The sequence below is a fragment of the Pan paniscus genome, chromosome 15 (assembly GCF_029289425.2).
Source record: "Pan paniscus chromosome 15, NHGRI_mPanPan1-v2.0_pri, whole genome shotgun sequence".
NCBI lineage: Eukaryota > Metazoa > Chordata > Mammalia > Primates > Hominidae > Pan > Pan paniscus.
Genome location: NC_073264.2, coordinates 92,266,707 through 92,286,161, shown reverse-complemented (window position 1 = coordinate 92,286,161; position 19,455 = coordinate 92,266,707). Strand labels below are relative to the sequence as shown.

The 19,455-nt window shown below is 45.2% G+C and overlaps 1 protein-coding gene and 1 non-coding gene across 12 annotated transcripts in view; both read right to left on the bottom strand.

Moving 5' to 3' along the window:
* The window catches only part of DGLUCY (D-glutamate cyclase), a 172,925-nt gene that overhangs the window by 89,207 nt on the left and 64,263 nt on the right, over positions 1-19,455 (bottom strand). The gene's annotated exons all lie outside the window — the stretch shown is intronic.
* On the bottom strand, positions 9,236-9,364 carry LOC112437110 (small nucleolar RNA SNORA11). Its single transcript, XR_003025772.1, has one exon. It is a non-coding gene; the product is annotated as a small nucleolar RNA SNORA11 (small nucleolar RNA).

The following is a 19,455-nucleotide window of genomic DNA, read 5'->3' as shown; positions in this document are numbered from 1 at the left end:
AAAAATATTAGTAGCATTTAATATCTGTCAATAATAAAAACTCAACTAATTTGAACTAGAAGTTGATAAAGAACATCTAGCAAGGTTAAAAACAAAAACAGCAAAAGCCTATACCATACTTGTTTTTTTTTTTTATTTTTTTAATGAGGCAGAGTTTCGCTCTTGTTGCCCAGGCTGGAGTGCAGTGGCTCGATCTCGGCTCGCTGCAACCTCTGCCTCCTGGGTTCAAGTGATTCTCCTGCCTCAGCCTCCCGAGTAGCTGGGATTATAGGCATGCGCCACCATGCCTGGCTAATTTTTGTATTTTTAGTAGAGACGGGGTTTCACCATATTGGCCAGGCTGGCCTCAAACTCCTGACCTCAGGTGATCCGCCCGCTTTGGCCTCCCAAAGTTCTGGGATTATAGGCGTGAGCCACCGTGCCTGGCCTGCCTATACCATACTTAATGGTGAATGTTGAAAGCATCCCTGTGAAGATCAGGAGCAAGGCCTAAGAACTCCCAATACCATCATATTATAGCAGCCTGTATAGCAGAACAAGAATAAGAAAGCAAATAAAAATGTGTAAGGCAGCAGGGCACAGTGACTCATGCCTGTAATCCCAGCACTTTGGGAGGATGAGGCAGGAGGATTGCTTGATCTCAGGAGTTCTCAAGACCAGCCTAGAAAATATAGAGAAACCCTGTCTCTACAAAAAATTAAAAAATTAGCTGGGTATGGTGGTGTGCGGCTGTAGTCCCAGCTACTTCGGGAGGCTAGTGGGAGGATTGCTTGAGCCTGGGAGGGGGAGGTTGCAATGAGCAGAGATCACACCAATGCACTCCAGCCTGGGCTACAGAGTGAGATCCTGTCACAAAAAGAAAAAGAAAAAAATGTGTAAAGGCTTGTGAAGGAAGAAAAAACATGCAGATATTATGATTGCATGGAAAACCCAACATTATCTACAAATAAATTATTAAAATTAGTAAGTGAGTTCAGGAAGGTTTCTGTATATAAAATCAATATGTAAAAGTCAACTGCACTTCTATACACCAGTAACAGTTAGAAATGTAATTGTGAGGCCGGGCACGGTGGCTCATGCCTGTAATCCCAGCACTTTGGGTGGCCAAGGCAGGTGGATCATCTGAGGTCAGGAGCTTGAGAGCAGCCTGGGCAACATGGCGAAACCCTGTCTCTACTAAAAATACAAAAATTAGCCGAACGTGATGGCACAGGCCTGTAGTCCCACCTACTCGGGAGGCTGAGGCAGGAGAATCGCTTGAACCTGGGAAGCCAAAGTTGCAGTGAGCTGAGAGGGCGCCACTGCACTCCAGCCTGGGTGACAGATGGAGACTCTATCCCAGAAAAAAAAAAAAAAGAAATGTAATTTTGAATGATACCATCTATAATAGCATGAATAAATATCAATTACCCAGGAATAAATCTAACAAAATATGTGAAATTGTTTATGGAAAATATGGTAAAACTTTACTTAAAGACATTAAAGAAGAACTAATAAATGGAGAGACAGCATGTTCACAACAGAAAGACGCAATGTTGTAAATATATCTGTTCTCCCTAAATTGTATATTCTAGGCAATTCCAATCAAAATCCTAACAGGTTTTTAAAAAGGAACTGAACACGCTGATTCCAAAACTTACAGGGAAGGGTCAAGGGCCAAAAAATAACAAATCGCTTTTAAACAAGAGCAACAGACAGGTGTGTGTTGGGGTTGGGGGCTTGTCCTCTACCAGATATTAAGACACGAAAACTATGGTAATTAAGATGGAGTGAAAGGGCTCCCACAACTCAACTCAAAAAACAAATGAATAGTCCAATTAAATGGGCAAAAGGACTCGAATGGCCCTTTCTCCAAAGAAGCTATACAAATGGCCACTGAGCACATGAAAAGACGCTCAACCTCATTACAGAACTGCAAATCAAAACCACAGTGAGATACCACTTGACATACATTAGGATGGCTATTAACAAAGACAAAAGCAATATTAGAAAAGAAGTATCGGTGAGGACATGGAGTAACTGGAACCCTTGTACATTGCTGGTGTGATGGTAAAATGGTGTAGCCCTTTGTGAAAACAGTATGGCTGTTCCTCAGAAAATTAACATTGGGCTACAGGTGGTGGCTCATGCCTGTAATCCCAGCACTTTGGGAGGTTGAGACGGGAGAATTGCTTGAGGCCAGGAGTATAAGACTATCCTAGGAAACATAGTAAGACCCCATCTCTAGAAAAAATATATATAATTTTTAAAAATTAAACATTGAACTACCATGTAATCCAGTAATTCCACTTCTGGTATATACCCAAAAGAATGGGAAGCAGAGATTCGAACAGATATTTGTATACCAATATTCATAGCAGTATTATCCACAATAGCCAAAAGGTGGAAGCCAATGTCCACTGATGGATGAATAGATAAACAAATTTGGTATATACAGACAATGGAATATTATTCAGCCTTTAAAAAGAATGAAATTCTTTGTTGTTGTTGTTGTTGTTGTTGAGACGGAGTCTTGCTGTTGTCGCCCAGGCTGCAGTGCAGTGGCAAGATCTCGGCTCACTGCAACCTCCGCCTCCCGGGTTCAAGCAATTCTCCTGCCTCAGCCCCCCAAGTAGCTGAGATTACAGACGCCTGCTACCACGCCCGGCTAATTTTTGTATTTTTAGTAGAGACAGGGGTTTCACCATGTTGGCCAGCCTGGTCTCAAACTCCTGACCTCCGGTGATCCACCCACCTCAGCCTTCCAAAGTGCTGGGATTACAGGCGTGAGCTACCGCGCCCAGCCAAAAAAGAATGAAATTCTGATATATGCCATAACATGGGTGTACCTTGGAGACATGAAAGACATTATAAGTAAAAGAAACTAGACACAAAAGGACTAATATTATATGATTCCACTGATATGAGGGACCTGGAATGGTCAAATTCATAAAGATGGAAAGTAAAATGGTAGTTGCCAGGGGCTGGGGGAAGGGAGGGATGACTGAGGAGTTGCAGTTTGGGAAGATGAAAAAGTTCTGGCTGGGCGCAGTGGCTCACGCCTGTAATCCCAGCACTCTGGGAGGCCGAGGCCGGCGGATTACCTGAGGTCAGGAGTTCGAGACCACCCTGGCCAACATGGCAAAACCCCATTTCTACTAAAATACAAAAATTAGCCGGGCATAGTGGCAGGCGCCTGTAATCCCAGCTACTTGAGAGGCTGAGGCAGGAGAATCGTTTGAACTCAGGAGGTGGAGGTTGCGGTGAGCCGGGATCGTGCCACTGCACTCCAGCCTGGGTGACAGAGCAAGACTGTGTCTCAAGAAAAAAAAAAAAAAGAAAAAGTTATGGGTCTCCCAAGTATCTTGGACTACAGGCATGCAACACCATGCTAAGCTAATTGTTTTATTTTTTTGTAGAGTTGGGATCTCACTATGTTGCCCTGACTGGTCTTGAACTCCTAGGCTCAAGTGATCCTCCCACCTTTACCTTCCAATGTGCTGGAATTATAGGAGTGAGGTACCACACCCTGCCCATAGTAATTAATATTTATTGTACTTACAAAAATATTGGTCTACAATGAATTTTGGAAAAAAATGAAGTTCAACACAGGAAATTTGAGAGCTCAGGGAAAACAAGACAAAATAAAACCCATAGCCATGTCTGGAAACTTGATTTCTGACACAGAGGGAATTGCAGACAAGTGGGTACAAAAGTAAAATTGGGGCCAGGTGCAGTGGCACACGCCTGTAATCCCAACACTTTGGGAGGCCAAGGTGGGCAGATCACCTGAGGTCAGGAGTTTAAGATCAGCCTGACCAACATGGAGAAACTCTGTCTCTACTAAAAATACAAAATTAGCTGGGTGTGGTGGCACACCCTTGTAATCCCAGCTACTTGGGAGGCTGATGCAAGAGAATTACTTGAACCCAGGCAGAGGTTGCAGTGAGCTGAGATCGTGCCATTGCACTCCAGCCTGGGCAACAAGAGCGAAACTCCGTCTGAAAATAAATAAATAAAAGTAAAATTGGAAGCTAATTATCAGTAACAAAAATCAAATCCAGGTAGATCAAATACTTAAATATGAAGGATGAAATTAGAAACTTTTATAATAGGAAAGAATATCTCAAGTTGGTGGACACAGGAAGGGGAACATCACACACCGGGGCCTGTGGTGGGGTGGGGGAAGCGGGGAGGGATAGCATAGGAGATATACCTAATGCAAATGATGAGTTAATGGGTGCAGCACACCAACATGGCACATGTATACATATGTAACAAACCTGCACGTTGTGCACATGTACCCTACAACTTGAAGTATAAGAAAAAAAAAAGACGTTAGGCTTATAACCAACTATATCAGTAATGACAATGAATGTAAGTGGAATAAAATTGCCCATAAAAAGACAAAAAAAAAAAAAAAAAAGAGAGAATATCTCAAGTTGGGAAAGGTTTCCTAGAGAAGATAAATTTGACATCAAAATTAAGAACTTCTGTCCAAAAGTCACCATAAATAAAATGCAAAAGCATTCCCAAACTGCAAGTAGATATACGAGCATATAACACTGAGACAGGCATGATATTCCGTGTCTATAATCCTGGCATTTTGGCAGGCCAAGACAGGAAGATCACTTAAGGCCAGGAGTTCCAGACCAGCCTGGCCAACATGGTAAAACCTCGTCTCTACTAAAAATACCAAACTTAGCCGGGCGTGGTAGTATGTGGCTGTAATCCCAGCTACTTGGGAGGGTGAGAGGCAGGAGGCTTGCTTGAGCCGGGGAGGTTGAGGCTACAGTAAGTCATGTTCTTGCCCCTGCACTCCAGCCTGAGCAACAAAGTGAGACCCTGTCACAAAAAGAAAAAAACATAAGACTGATATGGAATAATTACCATCCAGAATATATAAAGAACTCTCATTAATCAATAAGAAAAAGACCACCCCTTCATTAAAAAAATGGGGAGAAAGATATAAACAGGCATTTACAGTACAGAAAAAACAGTTGGCTTATAACTATGAAATGATTATGCACTGTTAGCTGGGTGTGGTGGTGCACATCTGTGGTCCCAACTACCTGGGAGGCTGAGGTGGTAAGATCGCTTGAGCCCAGGAGGTTGAGGCTGCGTGAGCTGTGACCACACGACTGCACTCCAGCCTGGGTGGCAGAATGAGACCTTGTCTCAAATAAAAATAAATAAATAAGAAAAGATTCTTGGCCAGGTGCAGTGGCTCACACCTGTAATCCCAGCACTTTGGGAGGCCAAGGAGGGCGGATCACAAGGTCAAGAGATCGAGACCATCCTGGCCCATATGGTGAAACCCCGTCTCTGCTAAAAATACAAAAATTAGCTGGGCATGGCGGCTTGTGCCTGTAGTCCCAGCTACTCGGGAGGCTGAGGCAGGAGAATGGCTTGAACCCAGGAGGCAGAGGTTGCAGGTTGCCGGTTGCTGAGATCGTGCCACTGCACTCCAGCCTCCTGACAGAGCAAGACTCTGTCTTAAAAAAAAAAAAAAAAAAAAAGAGTCTTCACTTCAAGAGTAATTAAATACATGCAAATTATAATTATAATGAGACACAGGCCACACTTGTGGGGTTGACAAAAATTAAAATCGACAAGAATGAAGTCAACTGAAACACTATTACTGACTTGTAGTGCAAGGGTTGATTGTTATAAACCACTTTAGGGAAAAAAATTAGCATTATCCCATAGAGTGGAAGCACCTTTAAACCTAGCAATCCATTCTTAGTTATACACTCTAAACAGTACATGCAATGTGGGAAAATCATACAATGTAACACTATGCAGTGGTGAAAAATAAACTACAGCTACCTGCATCAACACAAACGAAGCTCAAAAACATCATGTTGAGGCCGGGCGCGGTAGCTCATGCCTGTAATCCCAGCACTTTGGGAGGCCAAGGTGGGCAGATCACCTGAGGTCGGGAGTTCAAAACTAGCCTGACCAATATGGAGAAACTCCCATCTCTACTAAAAATACAAAATTAGCCAGGCGTGTTGGCACATGTCTGTAATCCCAGCTACTAGGGAGGCTGAGGCAGGAGAATCGCTTGAACCCGGAAGGCGGAGGTTGCGGTGAGCCGAGATTGTGCCATTGCACTCCAGCCTGGGCAACAAGAGTGAAACTCCGTCTCAGAAAAAAAAAACAAAAAACAAAAAACATGTTGAATAAAAGTCACAGCAATCTAGCATATTCTTTTTTTTTTTTTAAATTTTTATTTTGTAGTGAAGGGGTCTCCCTATATTGCCCAGGCTGGTCTTGAATTCCTAGGCTTCAGCAACCCTCCTGCCACAGCCTCTGAAAGTGCTGGGATTACAGGTATGAGTCACCATACCCGGCTAGCATATTCTTATATACAGCATTAAAATAGGCTTCTGGGCTTTGCAAAACCGAACCATATAGTACTTAGAGGCTTAAGGGTATGTGTGTAAAGGAAAACGATAAAGAAAAGCATGAAATCTGTAATTTCCCTCAGGTAGAGACAGGAGAGCACATGACTGGGGAGAAGCACATATAGAAGCTTCTAAGAAACCGACTCTGATCTATTTCTTAACTTGGATCGTAGGGACACAGTTGTTTACTATTCTTTAAGTTGAACATATGGCTTATATGTATATAGATTTCACAATTTTTAAAAACTTAAAAGAAAAGATAAAAAGTGTGTAGATGATGGCTAAGGATGCAGGAATAGAACTGGGTCCCCTGAGGCTCAAAGCAGAGGCTAGGCGGATTGTCAGGCTTCTGACCCACTGGAGAATGCAAACCAAGAATGTGCTGAGAGCCCGGCCCCTTAACATTTAATTTTGTCTCCCTAGCATTTTTTTTTTTTCTTTCAGAAACTGTCTTTCCTCCAACCCAGAAGGGCTGCCAATCATGTGGCCTTACCTGTCCCATCAATAGTGCCATGTGACTCAGGCCAACTAACCAGGGTATTTCCACTCATCTGGCCTCGGTGTTTATTTAATACAGGGGGTGAGCAGAGGTCCCAAGCGAGTCCATTCAGAGCCCTTCCTGTGTCTTCTGTTGGAACAACTCAGAATCTAAGAGGATTGCTAGACATAAATGCATTGTGAGCCTAGAGCTCCATGAAAATCAGCCTGAAATCCCATTAAAACCAGGAGAAAGACAAGCAGAGAGAAGGGCTGGAGAGTAACAGAGGACAAGGGGGGGTGAGAAACAAAGTCCTTATCCTGTCATTTAGGTATCTGGATCCAGCCTTTCCTGCTTCCCAGTTATATAGGCTAATACAATCCCCTTTCTGGATCTTTCTTTTATTTTTTGTTTTATTTTATTTTTTTGGTTTGAGACAGAGTCTCACTCTGTCACACAGGTGGGAGTGCAATGGTGTGATCATGGCTCATTGTGACCTCCATGCCTGCGCTCAAGTGATCCTCCCACTTCAGCCTCTCCAGTAGCTAAGACTACAGGCACATGCCACCACCCCCATGCCCGGCTAATATTTTTGTGGGTTTTTTTTTTTTTTTTGTAGAGATGGGGTTTCTCCATGTTGCCCAGGCTGGTCTTGAACTCCTCGGCTCAAGCAGTCCACCTGCCTCAGCCTCCCAAAGTGCTGGGATTATAGGTGTGAGCCACTGTACCGGCCTGGATCTTTCTTAACATCAATTGCAATCAAGTGTCCTAAGTAACTCAGAATTCTGTACCAGGAGCAGGGTTTTGCAAATGACAGACCCTAATATCTGGAATTTGCTGTGTTGAGGTGGGTGTAAGGTGGGGTCTCCCTTCCTGACTCGGGGGTGAGCAACACCTCTCAAGTGGTGCAAGGTAGCCAAAGCCTCTCCTGTTGAGCCCAGTGAGTCAGACCACATGCTCAATGAGGCTGGAAATTGGTAGGACTTGTTAAAAAAAAAAAAAGCCAGGTGCCTGGGGTGTGCTGCCGCTTCTTCAGCCTTCAGTAAGCTCGGTGAGAAAAAGATGCACTTTAGTCCCAATTGACCTTTCTGAAAGCAGGGAAGGAGAAAAGAAAGCCATGAGTTTCTCTTTCCGCCTGGGGCAAGTAATTCAGCTGAGCTGAGAACCAGAAAATCATATTTCAGGAATACAAAAGTCAGATTCCCTGCCCCAGGCTAGGAGCACAGGTAAAGGCTGGGAGAAGGACGACACAGTGTGAGAGGGGACAGAAACCGGAAGAAGCAGTTTCCCCTGGCTCCCTGCCAGCCGCTTCTGCCCTGCGTTCCCTGCCTGGCCAAACCACAAACAGCCTGAAGGCAAGGGCCAGACAGCCCGGCCTCATCCCTCTGGCCCAGGCCCAGTGTGTTGGGGCAGAGGCCAGAAGGCTGCAGTCTGAAGGAAGACTCAGGGAGAACAGGGTGTAGAGGGGGCAGGTGTAGCGAGGACAAGGTCCAGATTCTACAGCATGACTTGACTTGAGTTTCTAGCTCCAGTTGGCAGCTCACAGAGTTATCAGAAAATGGACTAAGGTCCTGGCATGGTGGCTTACGCCTGTAATCCCAGCACTTTGGAAGGGTGAGGCAGGACTGCTTGAGGCCAGGAGTTCAAGACCAGCCTGGGCAACACAGCAAGATCCTGTCTCTACAAAATACTTAAAATTACCTAGGCACGGTGGCACATGCCTGTGGTTCTAGCTACTTGGGAGGCTGAGGTGGGAGGATGGCTTGAGATTGGGAGGTTGAGGCTGTAGTGAGCCATACTTGTGCCACTGCACTTCAGTCTGGGTGACAGAGGGAAATTCTATCTCAAAAAAAAAAAAAAGAGTATCATCAAGGCCTGACTGAGAAGAATGTACATCGGCCAGCTTTGCTTGGATGTGGGCAGCCTGTACCACACTGGGGTGGTGCATTTCTGGAATTGTTTATGTGGAAAAGGCCATGGGTGGATGCCAGGCAGTCAAGGGGTGGAGTGCAGTGGCTATTTATTTCTGCCCTACACGGGGTGGAATTGTGGCCCCCAAAGAGATAAATCCAAGTCCCAACCCTCACCCCATACCTGTGAATATGACTTTATTTGGAAAACGGGTCTTTGCAGATGCAATTAAGTGAAAGATCTTGAGATGAGATTACTATGGATTAATTGAGTGGGCCCTAAAACCAGTAACACATTTTTTTGTGTGTGGTGGAGATGGGGTCTTGCTATATCGCCCAGGCTTGTCTCAAACTCCTGGGCTCAAGCAGTTCTCCCACCTTGGCCTCCCAAAGTGCTGAGATAACAGGCCTGAGCCACCGCACCTGGTCTGACACGTTTTTTGTTTTTTGTTTTTTCAATGTGTAGGGCATTTGTTTGTAGGGAGGTCACAAGCTCTGTGTCCCTTGTCACAATGACCCCAGATTCCTATTGGGTGTGTTGTAAACAGAGGAGGCATTCTTCGGGCCCTCTGCTCTGAGCACACCCCAACACATGTAATTATAAGAAAAGAAGGCACAGACATGACAGGAGAAACACAGAAGGGGCCATCCTGTGAAGATGGAGGCAGAGATTGGAGTGACGCAGCTACAGTCCAAGGAACTCCAAGGATTTCCTGGGGCCACAGAAGCTGCAAGAGGCAAGGAAGGATCATTCCCTAGAGGCATCAGAGGGAATATAGTCCCCCTAATACATTGACATAGAACTCCTACCCCCCAGAGCTGTGAGATAAGAGATTTCTGTTGCTTTTAGCCACCAAGTAAGTTGGGATTTGTTGTGGCAGCCCTAAGAAACCATTACGTGCCCAGCAAATTGGAAAAGTGTCCCCCAGTACCCAGTGGGGCTGTCAGTCACTATCTCAGGCCTAGGTGACAATCAAAATAGCCCATCCTCCTTAGCACAATGCTTGGGTTGAGGATGGTCACATGACCCCAGCTAGCCAACCAGAGTTATCCTTTGAATTTGTTTTGTTTTGTTTTGTTTTTTAGAGACTGTGTCCTGCTCTGTCACCCAGGCTAGAGTACAGTGGCAAGATCTCGGCTCACTGCAGCCTCCACTTCCTCGGTTCAAGCAATTCTCCTGACTCAGCCTCCTGAGTAGCCCAGGCTCGGCTAATTTTTGTATTTTTAGTAGAGACAGGATTTCACCATGTTGGCCAGGCTGATCTTGAACTCCTGACCTCAGGTGATCCGCCTGCCTTGGTCTCCCAAAGTGTTGGGATTACAGGAGTGAGCCACCGTGCCCAACCTTAACCTTTGTATTTGTATAGCTGTCGGGAAAGAAGTATTTCTTACCTCTGAAACTGCTAGACACAGGGACAATGTGAGCATAGGCTGCCAGTGGTCATTTGTCACCCCACAGAGAGAGCTGGCTCGAGAAGGAAGCCAACAGAGAAGAAAGCAGAGAGCCAAGAGTAAAAAGAGGCAGGGCTTGACGCTGTCATCCCTGGCCCTACAAGCAATCCTATCTAAACATAGTTCTATCTCTGGACAAACAACCTTACCTAAACACAGATCTATCTCTGGGCTTTTCTGCCAGTCACTTCCCCTTTTCTGCTCAAATCAATTTGAGACAGGATCGCAGCCATTCCAGAGGGCAGATTCTGCAGCAAGTACGTGTTTGAAATGCTTGTTCCCCGGTGCCGTAAAGAAATAGTACTTGAACATAAATTTAATTTCCTCAGCAAGGCCATTTTTACACTTTCTGCAGAAAGGGTACACTCGCCAGTAGTTGTGCCCCATGAGTATATCGAACAAAGGAGACAGGTCATTTATAACCTGACGCGTCCACCCTACTGCTGTGTCCAGTTTCCATTGGCTGGAATGGGACCTCAGATCCTGTATCTGTCCCGATTGGCTGGCAAGTTAGAACCTTTTAAAAGAGGCAAAGGCAGAGGAGAACAAAGGAAGGAGGAAGTAACTTGTGGAATGCTGAGAAAGGTAAAAACACCTTCAAATAAGGAAGAGGAACAGGCTATGACCTAATACTTGCTTGGACCAGTATAAGCATGCCAGGGCAAATATTCAGGCTAAATTGTGGGAGCTAAGAACATAAAGTACATTGATTTCTTTATTATGGATAGCAGATATTTAAGAATGTTAGCACAGATCTTTGAATAAATTTTGCTTCTAAGAGAAGTTACTATTTATTCCTAATTAGATGGGAAGGAAAGTCTCTGAAGAGGAACCTCTACTTCACTTTTTACTGATGTCTCAAGTACAGCAGGTAAAAATCTCATCAGAACAAACAACAAAGGCTTCTATGAAACAGGCCGATTTGTTTCTGATTAACCACAGAATCAGAGTAAGTTACAACCAACCCCTGTGTAACAGGACACTTTCCTTGGCCCGGGCAACACGGCTTTCCACCAGCACTTTCTTCAGGCCTCAGAGAACTCGTGGTTGAAAAAAGCCATGCCATTCACAGAAAGCCTAATCTGCCATGAATTAACAAGCAGCTATGCCCACAGTGGACCTGTTTCCTACCTCCAGCCTGAAGTCCTGCTGAACTGTCAACCCCATAGACCAAATGCAGTAATACAATAAATGTGGAAACCCCAGAGAGAAGAGGAGGCATCAGGAGGAGGGAGGATGGTGCTTCCATTTGCTCAGCTCCTTGACAGCAAATTAGTGAGGAGCAGCTGCTTCACTCCTAGTTGGCTGGGTCTGCTGCTTTTAAAAGTCTGACTATTGGCAGGGTGTGGTGGCTCACGCCTGTAATCCCAGCACTTTGGGAGGCCGAGGTGGGTGGATCACGAGGTCAGGAGATCGAGACCATCCCAGCCAACATGGTGAAACCCCGTCACTACTAAAAATACAAAAATTAGCCGGGCATGATGGCGTGCGACTGTAGTCCCAGCTACTCAGGAAGTTGAGGTAGGAAAATCACTTGAACCCGGGAGGCAGAGGTTGCAGTAAGCCAAGATTGCACCACTGCACTCCAGCCTGGGTGACAGAGTGAGACTCCATCTCAAAAAAAAAAAAAAAAAAAAAAAAAAGTCTGATTATTAAAGCCAAAAGATGCATTGTTAAAACATTGAAAAAAACAGGCTGGATGCAGTGGCTCATGCGTGTAATCCTAGCACTTTGGCAGGCCAAGGCAGGCGAACTGTTTGAGCCCAGAAGTTCAAGACTAGCCTAGCAACATGGCGAAACCCTGTCTCTACAAAAAATCAGCTGGCTGTGGCGGTGCACACCTGTAGTCCCAGCTACCTGGGAAGCTGCGGTCAGAGGATCATCTAAACCCAGGGGGTTGAGGTTGCAGTGAGCCATGACTGTGCCACTGCACTCCAGCCTGAGGGACAAAGTGAGACCCTGTCTTGAAAAAAATAATCAGAAACAACCTGAAGTGCTGTTACAATGGACCTAAACTTGATGCACTAGGCTCCATGAGTGAGAGTTTAACGTTTCTGGAAGCACACAGTTCATTCTTTTTTTTTTTTTTTAACTGTCTCTACCTCATCTCTCCCAACCTAGCGCGTCAGTATGAGTTTTCCCAAACAGGGCTGCTCCGTTTCTAAATATTCACAAGTGCCATTTGCCAGGGCCTGCCAGGGCAGCGTTTATTGCTTCAAGATGTGCGCTAGTATCAAGTGGCTTTGCAGCATGGGAATATGCTTGGCTGGGCCCCTCCGTTTACTGTCTAACTGATATCTTGGAATCCTGCTCTTATAAATGTTCTGTCGTGTGTTCGTTACTTGACATTTTTGGAAACACCCAAGTTAGACCTATAAAAATGGATTGACTCCTCTGTGATGATCCAGGTACTCATGATGCTTCAAGTCTGGTGGCCGTCACTAGTAACTAAGGTGGTGTGGGCCCAACAGAGTTCTCCCCGAGCACAGGGAGCAACTCTTGATTGTCTCTGTGGCTCAGGTGCCTGTCTCCTGCTAAGCCTAAGTCCTCCAAAGACAGGGACTGTGTCTTATCTGTCTTTATAGCCCACAAACCCAGAGTAGTGCCAGCTACATAGTGAGTGCCTCTTTGTTGAATGAAATGCAGCCTTAAGAAAAGAAAGAACTAGTCAAGCGCCGTGGCTCACGCCTGTAATCCCAGCACTTTGGGAGGCTGAGGCAGGTGGATCACAAGGTCAGGAGTTTGAGACCAGCCTGGCTAATATAGTGAAACTTTGTCTCTACTAAAAATACAAAAATTAGCCAGACATGGTGGCAGGCGCCTATAGTCCCAGCTACTCCTACTCAGGAGGCTGAGGCAGGAGAATCACTTGAACCCAGGAGGTGGAAGTTGCAGTAAGCCGAGATCGAGCCACTTCACTCCAGCCTGGGTGACAGAGTGAGACACCATCTCAAAAAAACAAAACAAAAAAAACAACAAAAAAAGAAAGAACTTTTTTCTTTTATTATAGTTAAAATACACATAACATTGACCATCTTAATCATTTTAAAGTGTACAATTCAGTAACATTAAATACACTCACAGTGATATGCAATGTCATAATTTTTAATTTAAAAGAAAAAAATCTTTCTTTTTTTCTTTTAAGGGTGCAATGGCTCACGCCTGTAATCCCAACACTTTGGGAGGCCAAGGTGGGAGGATTGACTGAGCCCAGAAGTTTGAGACCAGCCTGTGCAACACAGTGGAACCCCATCTCTACAAAAAATAAAAAATTAGCTGGGCAGGGTGGCACGTACCTGTGTTCCCAGCTACTCAGGAGACTGAGGTGGGAGCCCAGGAGGTCAAGGCTGAAGTGAGCTGTGGTTGTTGAACCACTGCACTCCAGCCTGGGGAACAGGGTGAGACCCTGTCTCAAAAAAAAAATAAAAAAATAAAAAAATAAAAAGCTCCTTAATAAAATTACTCTAAATAGGTTAACAGTTTTTTCTAAGAGAAAAAAAAAAAAAGATATCATACAGAGCCTGATTTCAAGGCAATCTAGACAACAAGGTGTGAATACTGTTCTCCACTAAATACAACTGCTATCACTTCTTAGCTCTTCTGTGATCATCTCCCAGTGCTCAAAATGCATTCGTCAAGCAAATGTGTTGAGCACTCTTGTTAGATGATGGGAATAAACAGATGAGCAGACATGGCCAGTGCCTGTGAGGTGCTTAAAGACCAGAGAAGAGACAGATGCTTATTTCTAATTCCCCATGCTATACTGTGAACCTCTTAAGGGTAGGGGTTTTTGTCATTTTTTTCCCCCTGCTCTATCCCCAGTATACTGAACAGTGCCTGGCACACTATAGGCATTTTAAAAATACTTGATGAATAGATAATGAAAATCTGGCTGCGGAAGTAGGAGAAGCCTTCACTGAAGACATTAGTTGAGTTTGTTCTTGAAATTATTATTATTATTATTATTATTATTTTTGAGATGGAGTCTCACTCTGTCACCCAGGCTGGAGTGCAGTGGCGCGATCACCACCACATCTGGCTAATTTTTGTATTTTTAGTAGAGATGGGGTTTCACCATGTTGGCCAGGCTGGTCTCGAACTCCTGATTTCAGGTGATCCACCCACCTCGGCCTCCCAACGTGCTGAGATTACAGGCGTGAGCCACTGTGCCCAGCCAAAAATATTATTTCTTGAAGAAAGAGTTACAGACATCCCCACAGGAGAGGAGGGTCTTCTCAGAAGCTTAGGTACAGAGCAGGTAGCATGATTGGAGGTGGAGTAGGACACGGAAAGAGCCATACAGTTCACTCTTTTGCCATTTAGAGAGCACTTTCTGTGTGTCGAGCAATGTGCTTAAGCACTGGAGCTGCTAATGAGGAAGAGGCAAGGAAAACTGTGTTGACAGTGTCAGGCAGGTATGGCCTGGGAGACATTGCATGAGCTTTGACAGACAGCTGGAAATCAGCACTAGGAGAAAGGTTGAAGAAGTCTCTGTAGGTGACAGTGTGAGTGGTTGGCACACCTGGGGTAAAGAGGGAGAGGGGCTGGGAAGATAGACAAAGAGATGCTTGGGAGGGAGCATGTGCATAACCGGAAGGAGTATGAGCTTCATCTAAGAGCCCCAGGAGCACTAAGGGTAGGAGGATCCCCTGAGCAGGCAGCACTTGGCGGAGGATGAATGTGAAGAAGAACATCCCTCAGAGACCCTCTGTCGTAACTATTTGAGAAGCAATCAAGGCTTTCCCCAAAGTGAGAGAACGAGAGGAAGGGCTGATTTGAGGAACTGGAAGAGGTAGACTCGCCAGAACCTGATACCTGATTGAATGTATGCCAAAGGTGCAACGAAAGAAAGGAATCACAAATAATTATCAGGGCCAGGTGGGGTGGCTCATGCCTGTAATCCCAGCACTTTGGGAGGCTGAGGCAGGTGGCTCACCTGAGGAGAGAGTTCAAGACCAGCCTGGCCAACATGGTGAAATGCTGTCTCTACTAAAAATACAAAAATTAGCCAGGCGCGGTGGTGGGTGCCTGTAATCCCTGCTACTCAGGAGGCTGAGGCAGGAGAATGGCTTGGACCCAGGAGGTGGAGGCTGAAGGTTGCAGTGAGCTGAGATAGCGTGATTGCACTGCAGCCTGGGTGACAAGAGTGAAACTCCATCTCAAAAAACAATAATAACTATCAGATTTCTTTTTCCTGGGATGGGCAACTAGCTAACTGTGCCATTCATGAAAATAAATACAAGAAGAGACTGATGAGGAATTTGGTTTTAGAATGCTAAGTAGGAGGAGCCTGTGAGACAGCCCCAGGCAGAGGTCCATGACAGGGTGGACATTCAGCACCAGAAGTCAGGAAGGACACCTGCCCGGAGGAGGGAGAGCTGCGAGTCATCAGCTTTTGCGTGGCTGAGGACACTAAGTGTATTAGTCAGGGTTCTCTAGATGGGACAGGACTAACATGACAGGGAGTTTATTAAGGAGTATTGACTCACACCATCACAAGGTGAAGTCCCACAATAGGCTGTCTGCAAGCCGAGGAGCAGGGAAGCCAGTCCAAGTCCCAAAACCTCAAAAGTAGGGAAGCCAACAATGCAGCCTTCAGTCTCAGGCCAAAGCCCTGAGAGCCCCTGGCAAACCACTGGTGTAAGTCCAAGAGTCCAAAGCTGAAGAACTTGGAGTCAGATGTTTGAGGGCAGGAAGCATCCAGCACGGGAGAAAGACGAAGACTGAAAGACTCAGCCAGTCTAGTCCTTCCATGTTCCTCTGCCTGCTTTTGTCCTAGATGAGCTGGCAGCTGATTAGATGGTGCCCACCCAGACTGAGGGCGGGTCTGCCTCTCCCAGTTCACTGACTCAAATGTTAATCTCCTTTTGGCAACACCCTCACAGGAACAAGACTTTACATCCTTCAGTCCAATCCAGTTGACACTCAATATTAAGCCATCACACCGAGGGAGAGGGCAGAAAGCAGGAAGGGCTGTGGGTGGAACACAGAGACCCAGGGGATATTTAGGGAGTGAGTGGAACAGGAGGTCTCTTTGAAGGAAATGGAAAAAAAATGTCTAGCAAAGTAGGGTGGGAACTTAGAAAGAGTAGCACTGCAGTGAGAAAGAGTCTTCAGGTATGGGAGCACAGTGGTACCAAAGGTCCAGAAAGACAAGGTCAGATCAAGGTAGAAAAGCCTGGGAAGTTTGGTCAGGGAAACAGAGTGGGTCAGGGAACATGAGTGAAAGGATATGTACAACTCTGAGGTATATCATTTAGAAGGGAGCTGTTTGCCCTCTAATTCCTCCCCTCTTCGCACTACAGGCAGGAACAGAAGGTGAAGGTGATGTTGAGTCAGTTTTGACTATGCAGAAAAGGGAGCAACAAGATGGAGGAAGCTGGGTTCCTGAATGACCCTGTGGAGCAGAGTTGTTTGCCTGTCCTGGACTGACCATTTACCTCTTAGCTATTATGTGAAAGAGGAAAAATCTTCTACCCTTTTTGAGCAAATGTATTTTGGGATCTTTTTTACAATTTAGCATGTACCCTAACTAATACAGAGTATCTCCCAAAGGCACAGATAATAATAATTTTAGCAGTAGTATAATTAAAAAAAATTATTTTTTTAACTTTTTAGGTAGACTTTTTAGGGTCTCACTATGTTGCCCAGGCTGGTTTCGAACTCCCAAGTTCAAGCAATCCTCCTTCCTTGGCCTCACAAAGTGCTGGGATTACAGGCATGAGCCACCGTGCCTGGCCCCACTGATAGGAATATTTCTTGAAAGTATAAACCAAAAGTAAAATTCTAAGCCCTTCAACCAATTGAATGGACCCCCTTTCAGCCAAGGGCATTCCAAAGAAACCTGAAATACTAGTCCAGGCCATGATGGGAGGTGAATGGCTGAACATGCCTCATTATCCCCCACCACTTGGGAGTTTAGATACAACTGGCCAGCATTAACATTAAAACAGAGATCTTAAGACAGATAAAAGAGACTCTTTGTAGCCATAAGATACCAAATTCCAACCTGACTCTATCAAATGACAGATAAAGAAGGAAATCAAAATATCTTACCCCCAAATATGTTTCTTCACCATATTTTGAAACTGCTTTTTGTATCTGTAAATCTATTAACTAGCTCTTTCCCCTTCCAAGTCCTCCCACCCTGAAGAGAGTTATGAAGAGTCTGGCACCTTTTAAGGCCTGATAAGAGAGATTCACCTGTAATCCCAGCACTTCAGGAGGCCCAGGCAGGTGGATCACTTGGAGGTCAGGAGTTCAAGACCAGTGTGGCCAACATGGTGAAACCCTGGCTCTACTAAAAATCTAAAAATACAAAAATTAGCCAGGCGTGGTGGGGGTGGTGGTGCCTGTAATCCCAGCTACTTGGGAGGCTGAAGGAGGTGAATCGCTTGAACCCAGGAGGTGGAGGGTGCAGTGAGCCAAGATCATCCCACTGTACTCTAGCCTGGACAACGGAGTGAGACTCCATCTAAAAAAAAAAGGGGGGGAGGGGCGGGGAGAATTTACCATCCATTCTCTCTGAAGCCTGCTACCTGGAAGCTTCATCTACATAACAAGAACCTTGGCCCTTGGCTTCCACAACCCCTTTTATCTTGAATCCAAGCATTTCTTCCTGCTAACTTCAACTTTAGGCAAAGCTTAACTCATTTAACTAATTACCAATTGGGAAATCTTTGAATCTACCTATGACCTGAATACCTCAATTCTGGACTGAATCAATCAAACCAATGTGTACTTCACATGTATTGATTGATGTCTATGTCTTCCTAAACTGCATAAAACCAAGCTGTATCCCAACCATGTTAGGCACATGTTCTCAGGACCTCCAGGGTCCTCATGTTTGCCTCAGAATAAGTCTCTTCAAATATTTTACAGTTTGGCTTGTGTGTGTGTGTGTGTGTGTGTGTGAACAAAAGCTTACTCTGTGCCAGGCATTGTTCTAAACACTTTTCATGTACTATGTCATTTAATCCATACAACACTCCCTAGATGAGGGCTGTTATCCCTATTTTACAGAAGAGGAAGCACAGGAAGATTCAGTACTTTGCCTAAAGACTCATAGGTATTGAGTGGCCAAACCAGCAGTCAAGCCCAAGTGTCAGAGGCTTTCAAACCAGAGCCACTCCATCTTGAACAGGGGCTGGGTAAAATAAGGCTGAGACTTACTGGGCTGCATTCCCAGGAACTTAGGCATTCCTAGTCACAGGATGAGATAGGAGGTAGGCACAAGATACAGGTCACAAAGACCCTGCTGATAAAACATTTTGTGGTAAAGAAACCAGCCAAAACCAAGATAGCAATGAAAGTGACCTCTGGTCGTCCTCACTGCTTATTATACACTAACCATAATGCATTAGCATGCAAAAGACACTCCCACCAGCACCATGACAGTTTACAAATGCCATGGCAATGTCTGGAAATTATCTTATTTTGTGTAAAGAGGAGAGAAACCCTCAGTTCCAGGAATTGCCCACCCGTTTCCTGGAACACTCATGAATAATCCATCCCTTGTTTAGCATATAATCAATAAATAACCGTTAAGTATACTCAGTCGAGCAGCCCATGCCACTGCTCTACCTATGGAGTAGCTGTTCTTTTTTTTTTTTGAGACAGAGTCTCACTCTGTCGCCAGGCTGGAGTGCAGTGGGGCGATTTCGGCTCACTGCAACCTCTGCCTCCTGGGTTCAAGCAATTCTCCTGCCTCAGCCTCCCAAATAGCTGGGATTACAGGTGCATACTACCACACCCAGCTAATTTTTGTATTTTTAATAGAGACGGGGTTTCACTATGTTGGCCAGGATGGTCTTGATCTCCTAACCTTGTGATCTGTCTGCCTTGGCCTCCCAAAGTGCTGGGATTACAGGCATGAGCCACCACGCCTGGCCTATTCCTTTACTTTCTTAATAAACTTGCTTTCACTTCCACTTTGCTATGAACTTGCCCCCGTTGCTTCTTGCACAAGGTCCAAGAACACTCTCGGGGTCTGGTTTGAGGCCCCTTTCTGGTAACACAAGTATTCCGGATTGAGATCATACTTTCAGTCACTATGCTTTTCAAAGCGTAACTTTTTACAATTTCACACAGTCAAAAAGACACAGCTTGGTCTTCCAGAGAGCTGTGCCTGAATGTGAACCTCAACATTACTGAAGGACCAAGGGCAGTCATTTAGTTTCTCTACAATTCTGTTTCCTCCAAGACAGCATGAGGAGATCCAAATTAC